This window comes from Onychomys torridus, chromosome 5, assembly GCF_903995425.1.
Source record: "Onychomys torridus chromosome 5, mOncTor1.1, whole genome shotgun sequence".
NCBI lineage: Eukaryota > Metazoa > Chordata > Mammalia > Rodentia > Cricetidae > Onychomys > Onychomys torridus.
In genome coordinates this window covers 11,463,985-11,472,202 of record NC_050447.1, presented here as the reverse complement: position 1 = coordinate 11,472,202, position 8,218 = coordinate 11,463,985, and the positions used below count along the sequence as shown (strand labels likewise).

General features: G+C 50.9%; 1 protein-coding gene across 16 annotated transcripts in view; it reads right to left on the bottom strand.

Moving 5' to 3' along the window:
* The window catches only part of Cacna1a (calcium voltage-gated channel subunit alpha1 A), a 300,508-nt gene extending 294,141 nt beyond the window's left edge, over positions 1–6,367 (bottom strand). For 13 of the 16 annotated variants that reach the window (XM_036186901.1, XM_036186914.1, XM_036186902.1 and 10 more), the window contains exon 1: positions 6,181–6,364. The gene's annotated coding sequence lies outside the window, so the exon portion shown is untranslated. Of the gene's footprint in view, positions 1–6,180 lie in introns of all 16 variants that reach the window. The other 3 variants (XM_036186915.1, XM_036186917.1, XM_036186919.1) reach the window with 2 other exon arrangements.
* Between the last annotated feature and the right edge of the window lie 1,851 nt (positions 6,368–8,218).

Genomic DNA, 8,218 nt, shown 5'->3' with positions numbered 1-8,218 from the left:
CAACACCAGAGAGCCAGTGACATGGAGGAGGAAGGATACCTGAAGGTCACTGGCCAGCTAGCCTGGATGGGTGGGGGAGCTCTGGTTTCAGTGACAGACTGTCTCACAAAACCAAGTGATGCTGTCTCAGGGATGACATATAAGGCTGGCATCTGGCCTCCTTAGACATACGCATGTGTGTCACAAGCCAGGCACAGTGGCTCACACCTATAAACCCAACACCAGGCTGAAACAGGAGGCCAGTCTGGTCTACAGAGTCAGATATTTCTTCCTGCACCTCCAGGAAGCTGCTGTCAGTCACCCTGGGCGTGCAGTGGTGGGCGGTGATTTTGCTGATAGCACACTGCTGGGTGTGTGCATTTGATTCCTTGGTGCTCAGCACCAGCAGATGTTTGCCAACCTCCTCACTCTTCCTGTCCCTTTGGCGGCACGGCATCTCTGTGTGCCAGTGAGGCACTAATCACTCAACTTGTTGACTGTTATAGTGGTCACAGTGACTGGTGGCTCCTTTGTTGAACAAATACTCTTGAGTCTTTGAGATAGAGACTCAGTATGTAGACCACTCTGGCCTTAAATTCACAGCAATCCACCTGTCTCTGCCTCCCAAGTGGATAAACAGCGTGCATCATAGTGCCCAGTCTTGAACAAGTATTTATTGACTGCTGCTATGGTTTGGATCTGAGTCATCTCCAAGATCTCTGTTGCAGGATTGGTCCCCAGTGAGCTGGGTCCCCAGTGAGCTGGGTCCCCAGTGAGCTGTGAGCAGAACTGGGCCTGGCTTTGTGAGGCTATGACATCATCAGTGGGTAACCTATTGACAAGGCCTATTTAGAGGGGTGGGGCTTAGTGAGAGGAAGTCAGTCATTAGGGGTACACACTTGCGGGGCTACTAGAGTCCCAACACTTTCCCTTCTTCTTTTCTCTCAAAAGTTGGGCTCCCTTTAAACAAACAGTCTGGGCCTGAACAAAGCTTGAAGAGGGCTGGGAGACAACTCTACCAATAAAGTATCTGTTCTGCAAACAAGAGGGCCTGCGTTCAAAACCCAGAGCCCAGTGAAAAGTTAGGTGAGAGGGTCAGAACGACGGCTCAGGGGTTAAGGGTACAGACGGCTCTTGCCGAGGACCTGAGTTTGGTTCCCACCAGCAGCTCACAACCATCTGTTGCTTCAGCTCCAGGGGATCCGATGCCTTCCTCAGGCACTGTGCTCATGTGACAACACTCACCTCTCTCTCTCTCTCTCTCTCTCTCTCTCTCTCTCTCTCTCTCTCACACACACACACACACACACACACACACACACACACACACACTAAAGAAATATAATAGACTCTTGTATGCCGCAGAGAAGTCAGGTTTGATTCTCAGTACCCACTGTGGCTCACAACCATCTGTAACTCAAGTTCCAGGATCCATTGCCCTCTTTGTGGGCACCAAGCATGCATGGGGTGCACAGATGTGGATTCAGGTGGAATACACATCCACATAAAATTTAAAAATTCTGCCGGGCGGTGGTGGCTCATGCTTTGAATCTCAGCACTTGGGAGGCAGAGGCAGACAGATCTCTGTGAGTTCCAGGCCAGCCTGTTTTACAGAGTGAGTTCCAAGACAGCCAGGGCTACACAGAGAAACCCTGCCTTGAAAAATAAAATAAAAAGAAAGAGAAAAAATATATTTTGAAAATGAAAAGAGAGAGAGAGAGAGGCAGAGGAAGGAGAGAGGGGATGGAGAAAGGAAGGAAGGAAGGAAGGAAGGAAGGAAGGAAGGAAGGAAGGAAGGAAGGAAGGAAGAAAGGAAGGAAGGAAAATGGGTGTGGAGGCAGCACCTGTAGCCAGGGATCTAGGAAGCAGAGACAGGAGGTCACCCAGCCACCACACTCCAACCCAAGAAAGGCCCAGCCTTGAACATCAAGGTGGCTGGGGAGGTGCTCCTGAGCCCCCACCCAGCTGAAGAACTGTTGGCAGTTAATGGCTGCTGGGAGAAGAGTTAGCTTTCTTCTGGGATGTGACCCTGGTAGGACGCCATGCTCCAGTGCACGGGTCTATACTTACACACATGTGGGTAATTGGACTCTGTGAGGGTTTTTAAATTGTATGTTTTGTTCAAGACAAGGTCTTACCATGCAGCCCTGACTGGTCCAGAACTCACTATGTAGCCCAGGCTGGCCTTGGACCTACAGAGATCCGCCTGCCTCTGCCTCCTGAGGGCTGGGACTGAAGGCGTGTGCCGCCACACCCTGCTCCTCAGTGTGACAGGCATGTAGTAGAAGGAAGAGAGGGAGAAGTGTGTGTGGATATGATCAAGATATAGTATCAGGGGCTGGTGAGACGGCTCAGTGGGTAAAGACTGATGTCTTGAACTCCATCCCCAAACCCACAGACTCCCGCACGTTGTCCTCCGACCTCCACAGCACTGGCAACACTTGCACGTGAGTGTGTGTGCACAGGACATACAAGATAAAGATAAATATAAAAAGGAAAAGATATGTTGTATATATGCAAAAATGTCAAAGAATAAATTTAAAATATTTTTTAAAAACCAGGGATATTTAAAAGCTTTGGCTTCTCATGAAAAGCTGCATTTGATCACTGGCTTCCACACACACATGTATGTGAATATGAACACACAAGTGGTCCCTGGAGATTAGGAGTCTGCATAATACAGTCACCCCTTCTCTTTTGTTGTTGTTTTATTGAGGTTCTCATGTAACCCAGAGTGGCCTTGTAGCTAAGGCTTATAGATTCAACTCCTAATCCTCCTGCCTCCTTTTCCTAAGTGCAGAGATAACATGAGCCACTGTGCCTGAGCCAGAACATGGTCCTGTTTCTAATGTCTGCCTTGGTCTGTGTAGGGAAAGGACAGTCACTGGAAAAGAGGGAGAAATAAATGTAAGCTGTGAGGTGGGTGAGAGGGTCTCTCAAGCTTGTTCTGCCTTCATTTCTGTCACTATGACAAAAGCAACTTAGAGGAGAAAGGGTCTATTTCTAACTCACAGTTTAGGACCAGCTCAGCACAGTAGGGAAATCAAGGCAGGAGCTTGAAGCCATCACATCCACAGTCCAGAGAGAATAAAAATTCCCACTCATGCTCAGCCCTCACTCTAAGCATATACAGTCCAAGATTCCCTGCTTAGGGAATAATGCCACCCACAGTGGGATGGATCTTCACACATCAACTAATGTAATCAAGACAGCCCCCCACAAACATGCTCACAGGCTGACACAATCCAGACAACCCCTGAATGGGACTCTTTTCCCAGGTGACTGTAGATTGTAAGTTGAAAACTACCACAAGCCACCACAAACCATTTGTATGTGCAATTAGCGCCCCCAAAATTTTAAAAATGCATTTAGGAGGAATACATCAGAAGTGAGAGGAGCCAGACACAAGGACCACTCACTATGAGGTTCCATGTGGAAACAGAGCGCACATGACTCCCAGGACCAATGGCAGCTGCAGTGGCTGCTGCTGCAGCTGCGGTGGGGGCTGGAATGACCTGAATTGGTCTGTGCTGCCTATCTGGGGTGGTGGGAGATTACAAGGCTGTGTAGGGTGATGGCCAAACCACCTCAAGGGTATTCTAAGTACCAGTTTTAAGAAGAAATGAAGCCAGGTACAGCACGGCTCAGAGGAAGGAAGGAGGAAGGGCTTTGGAGATGGCTTCATCTGGTAAAGCCATGCAAGCATGAGGAACTGACTTCTACAAAAACCGTCAGGCACAGTGGCACACACCTGTCATTCCAGCAAGGATGACAGAGACACCTGGACCCCTAGAACTCAAAGGCCGGCCAGCCTGGCAGAATCTGCAAGCTCCATTCAGTGAGAGGCTTTGTCTCAAGAAACAAGGTGGAGAGTGACTGAGGAAGACTCTGGTCTCTGGCTGCCATATCCATGGGCACATGTGTGCACATGCATCTTCATCCATGTGCATACACTCATGCACCACATAGAAAGAAGAGGAAGGAAACCACACGTCCTCCTGGGGGTAGCCTGTGTTTGTGGAGCTTGGGTAACCCACCCCAAGCCTCCCAGTTGCCCTGCCGCTGTCCTCAGTGAGGGACCCTGAAGCATAGATGGATGACTGTGAGGTCTCCAGGGTGTCACAGTCCAGTGAGACTACTCAGGGTCTCAGCAATTGGGAAGGTCCTCACCCTGGGCTGGTAGGTTCCAAGAATCCTCAAGAAACTCCACTCCCCAACTTCAACAACCTCCCTGCCAGGGCTGCTGTCCAAGGTCTGCCTTTCCAGGGCAGTGTCTGGGGACTCCCAAGGGTGGCTCCACCCACTGGTTAGATCAACTCTTTCTTATCAAGATGAACTTGGCCTTGCCCAAGGGGTCAGAGTGAGCTGGCCTGCAGCTCTAAACTGTCTCATGCTGTGAAGACAGCCTGGATTGAAAGATCCCAGAATAGAACCTTCCTCCTTGGCCCTTCCTGAGGGTCCTCAGAGCGGATAGGCTAACAACAAGAAAAAGTAGCCAGTAGTGCTCATACATGTCTATATCCTAGAACTCAGAAGGCTGAAAGTTCCAGACCAGCCAGGGCTACACAGAAACCCTATCTCAGTAAAAAAAAAAAATAATAATAATAATAATAATAATAATAAATAATAAACAATTCAACCCTATGCTAGAGTCTAGAGTGACCGCAGCTAGCACAGGACACTCCTTTGCTGGCCAGGGCCCCATCATTTCTTTCAATGTCACCCTCTTTCTCTGGCCCCAAGGACTGCTCATTACGGACTCTTTGGGAGAAGATGACATTGAATTAACCCATCTTACAAGGAGGGAAAGTGGTACCTGCACAGGTTCTTGAATCTTAGGGGAAATAGGACATCAACAGAGATAAATTCAGGCATGGGGGGGTCTCCCTGCAGCCAGGGGTTAGGGTGCTGAGGAGGGGAGGGGCTTGAGGCCACATAATGGAGGGGACACCTGAAGTATCTGCAAGTGGCCTCAGATCACCCTAGAAACACGCTACAAGAGACATAAGGAAGCCATGTGAAACCATCAACCATCGACCAGAAGGGGCTGCCGGCAGGGGTTATTCAAATGTGCCCTTGGCCTCCAGTTAGGAGCAGGGGGTGCAGGGAGAAGGCGTTGCTGGCTGTTTCTGCTCCCCCAAACTCCGGTCACATCCTGGTTTGTCTTCCTGGTCTCAGGGACATCCCCCACCCCTCATCTCGCAAGAGACATGAGATGGCTGGGAGAATACGCACCCGAGTCCCTCAGGGCCTGGCCCAGGGTCCTGCAAGGGGTGTGTGTGGGCTGTTACCATGGAGAAACTCGGAGGGGAGAAGGACTCACAGGTGATAAAAGAAGAGGAGAGAGAGGAGAGAGGAGAGTCAGAGACGGAAAAGAGAGATAAAGAGAAAAAAACAGAGAGGAGAGGGACAGAGAGAGAGTAGAGGCTAGAGAGGAAAAAGGGACAGAGTGAGGGCCGGAAACAGAGGAGGGAGGGAAGGAGAGAGGGAGGGAGGGAAGGAGGGAGGGAGAGAGGGAGGGAGGGAGGGAAGGAGGAAGGGAGGGAGGGAGGGAGGGGGAGGGAGAGAGAGAGAGAGAGAGAGAGAGAGAGAGAGAGAGAGCATTTACACTCATTCTCGTCCAAAGTCCAAAGTAGCCCAGACCTGTCTCCACCAGGGCGCGCAGATCATGTGGAGCCCATGGGGCCGCGGAGCCTGGGCCGGGGACCCTCAAACCCCAACCGCTGGAACGCCCTGCTGGCCACAAGACTGAGAAAGGACTGGCTGCCTTCTGGACTCAGACCAGTAACTCTCACCACCCGGTCACGTGTCCCTAGCAGGTAGCAAAGACACTGGTCGCCAGGGGCTGCGGACCCAGAGCTGAGGCTAGTTAGAAGAAAACGGATTTGGGAGCTGAGGATGCGGCTAAATGACATCTCTTTCCTAGCAAGTGCAAGGCCCTGGGTCCCAACCCCCTCCCCAAATAAGAACCATTTGAAAAAGGGAAATAAGTCTATCCACTTACACACACTTTAAGAGAAACTCTCCAGAGAAAGACATGTTTGTTTTTCCCAGAGAATCAAATATAATTTGGAAATCAACTCAAAAGAAAACTTATTCACAGAGAGGACTGGAGATCTATTGCAATAAGAAGAAAAACTGAACTCCTAGTCCAATGCCATGCCCTACCCCAGGCACCTCACTATGCGGAGCCCTGCTCACCTGCATCGGGTCTAGTGGGTGCCACGGCCAGTCCTCCGCGAGGCCCGAGGGTCTCACCTGGTCAGCGCCCAGGCTTCCAAGCAGTGGGTGGTACATGGACCCATGGACCAGTCCTTGGGGTGTGTAAACGAGCAGCGGCGTGGGGCGCGGAGAGCTGCGCAGGAACAGGACAGCTGCGCCAGCTGTGGCGTTAAGGAGGGGGCGGCTTCGCCGCGGAAGCTAGAGGGGAGGCGGGACAGACCGAGCCCTGTGATCATCCGCAGCAAAGCGTCTTGCACCCTCCAAGTAGGAGCTGAGAACAAGCCTCCCTCATTGCTCCTTGCAGGGAAATCCAGAGCCTTTTCTTGGTTTTCTGTGTCCTAACTGCAGTGACTTCGCAGTGCCCAGCGGAACTAAGGAGGGGAGGGCTTTAAGGGCTTGGAGTCTCTGAGAAGCAGAGCTAGGGTGGCGCTCAAGGAACTCCAGTTCTACCTGTTCCTGGAGAGGCAGCGGGAAGGCGGGAGGCTGCTCAGAATTCAGCCACATTTCCTTTGCCGATGGCGACCTAAATTATTCATGCTCTTAGAGAAGCAATATTTAGGGTGCAGCTGCTAATCCATGCTCTGGAAACAAGTTTCCTCTGCCTTGACCTCCTCGGTGCGACATTACCTCAGCAGGCCCGGAGAGGGGAAAGCAGGCTCTGGGGCGCAGGGTCACCGACTGCAGGCTTCTGCGATTTGCCGGCAGCTGGTTAGACCAAAGATCCTTTTCCTCTTCTTCTTTAGGGGATGGAACCCAGGACTTAGAAAATGCTTGAAAATGCTAAGCAAGTGATGTACCACACCCCAACCAGTGCATTCCATAATTTACTTTACTTACTCATTGACTGACTGACTGACTGACTGACTGATTGATTGATTGATTGAAGCAGGGTCTCACTACATGGCCCTGGCTGTATCGGAACTCACTCTGCAGACCAGACCAGGCTGGCCTGGAACTCACAGAGATCCACCTCTGCCTCCTGAGCGCTGGGATTACAGGCGAGCGCCATCGCTGCCAGATCCTGCTTACCTATTTTTGAGGCAGGGGGTCTCGCTATGTAGCCCAGGCTAGCTTAGAGCTCTACATCTTGACTCAGGCTCCCCGGTGCTGGGATCACAGACATCCGCTGCCACATTGAACGCCTGTATTTCTTTTTAAAGTTGGTAGTGTATCCCACCCCCACCCTAGGAACAGCCTAGGGGCCTGCAAGATGCCTCTGTGGGTAAAGGTGCCCGCTTAGAAGCCTGGCAACCTGAGTTCAACCCCTGGGACCCACATGGTGGATCTGTGACTAATATTTAGTAGGCCCACCCCAGTGCTCAATTCCACAAAATAACCTCTACACATTCACCACACACACACACACACACACACACTTAAGCAAACATCAGTCTCTGTAGTTAAGAGCAAACACTGCTCTCACAGAGGACCAGCGCTCACTTCCCAACAATCCTGTCAGGTGGCTCACAACCTCCACTAACGGTGGCTCCAGGGGATCAGACACCATCTTCTGGCCTCTGAGGGCACCTGCACTTGTGTGCACATGCACACATATTAAAAAAATAAAAATAAATCTCTAAAAAATATCCCACAGGTTAGGGATTTAGCTCAGTGGTAGAGCGCTTGCCTAGCAAACGCAAGACCCTGGGTTCGGTCCTCAGCTCCGGCAAAAAAAAAAAAAAAAAAAAAAACAAAAAAAATCTCCCACACACAAGAGAAGGGAGAGACAAACAGACAAGGAAATGAAGCCCACTGGAGACGTTGGGAACACCCCACATCAGGGTCGTTGTATTCTTTGCTTCTATTTGGGGGCCCTCATGATGGCTTGCCAGGTAAAGAGCTTGCTGGCAATCCTGACATCCTGAGTTCGATCCCCAAGATCCTGTGGAGGAAAGGAAGAAGCTTTTCTGATAGTCTCCTGAGGTTGACCTCTGACCTCCACACTCACACCACAGCATGCACACACTTACACACACAATGAAAAATGTTTCCATCTGAAGAGGTGTGGAGAGTTGTG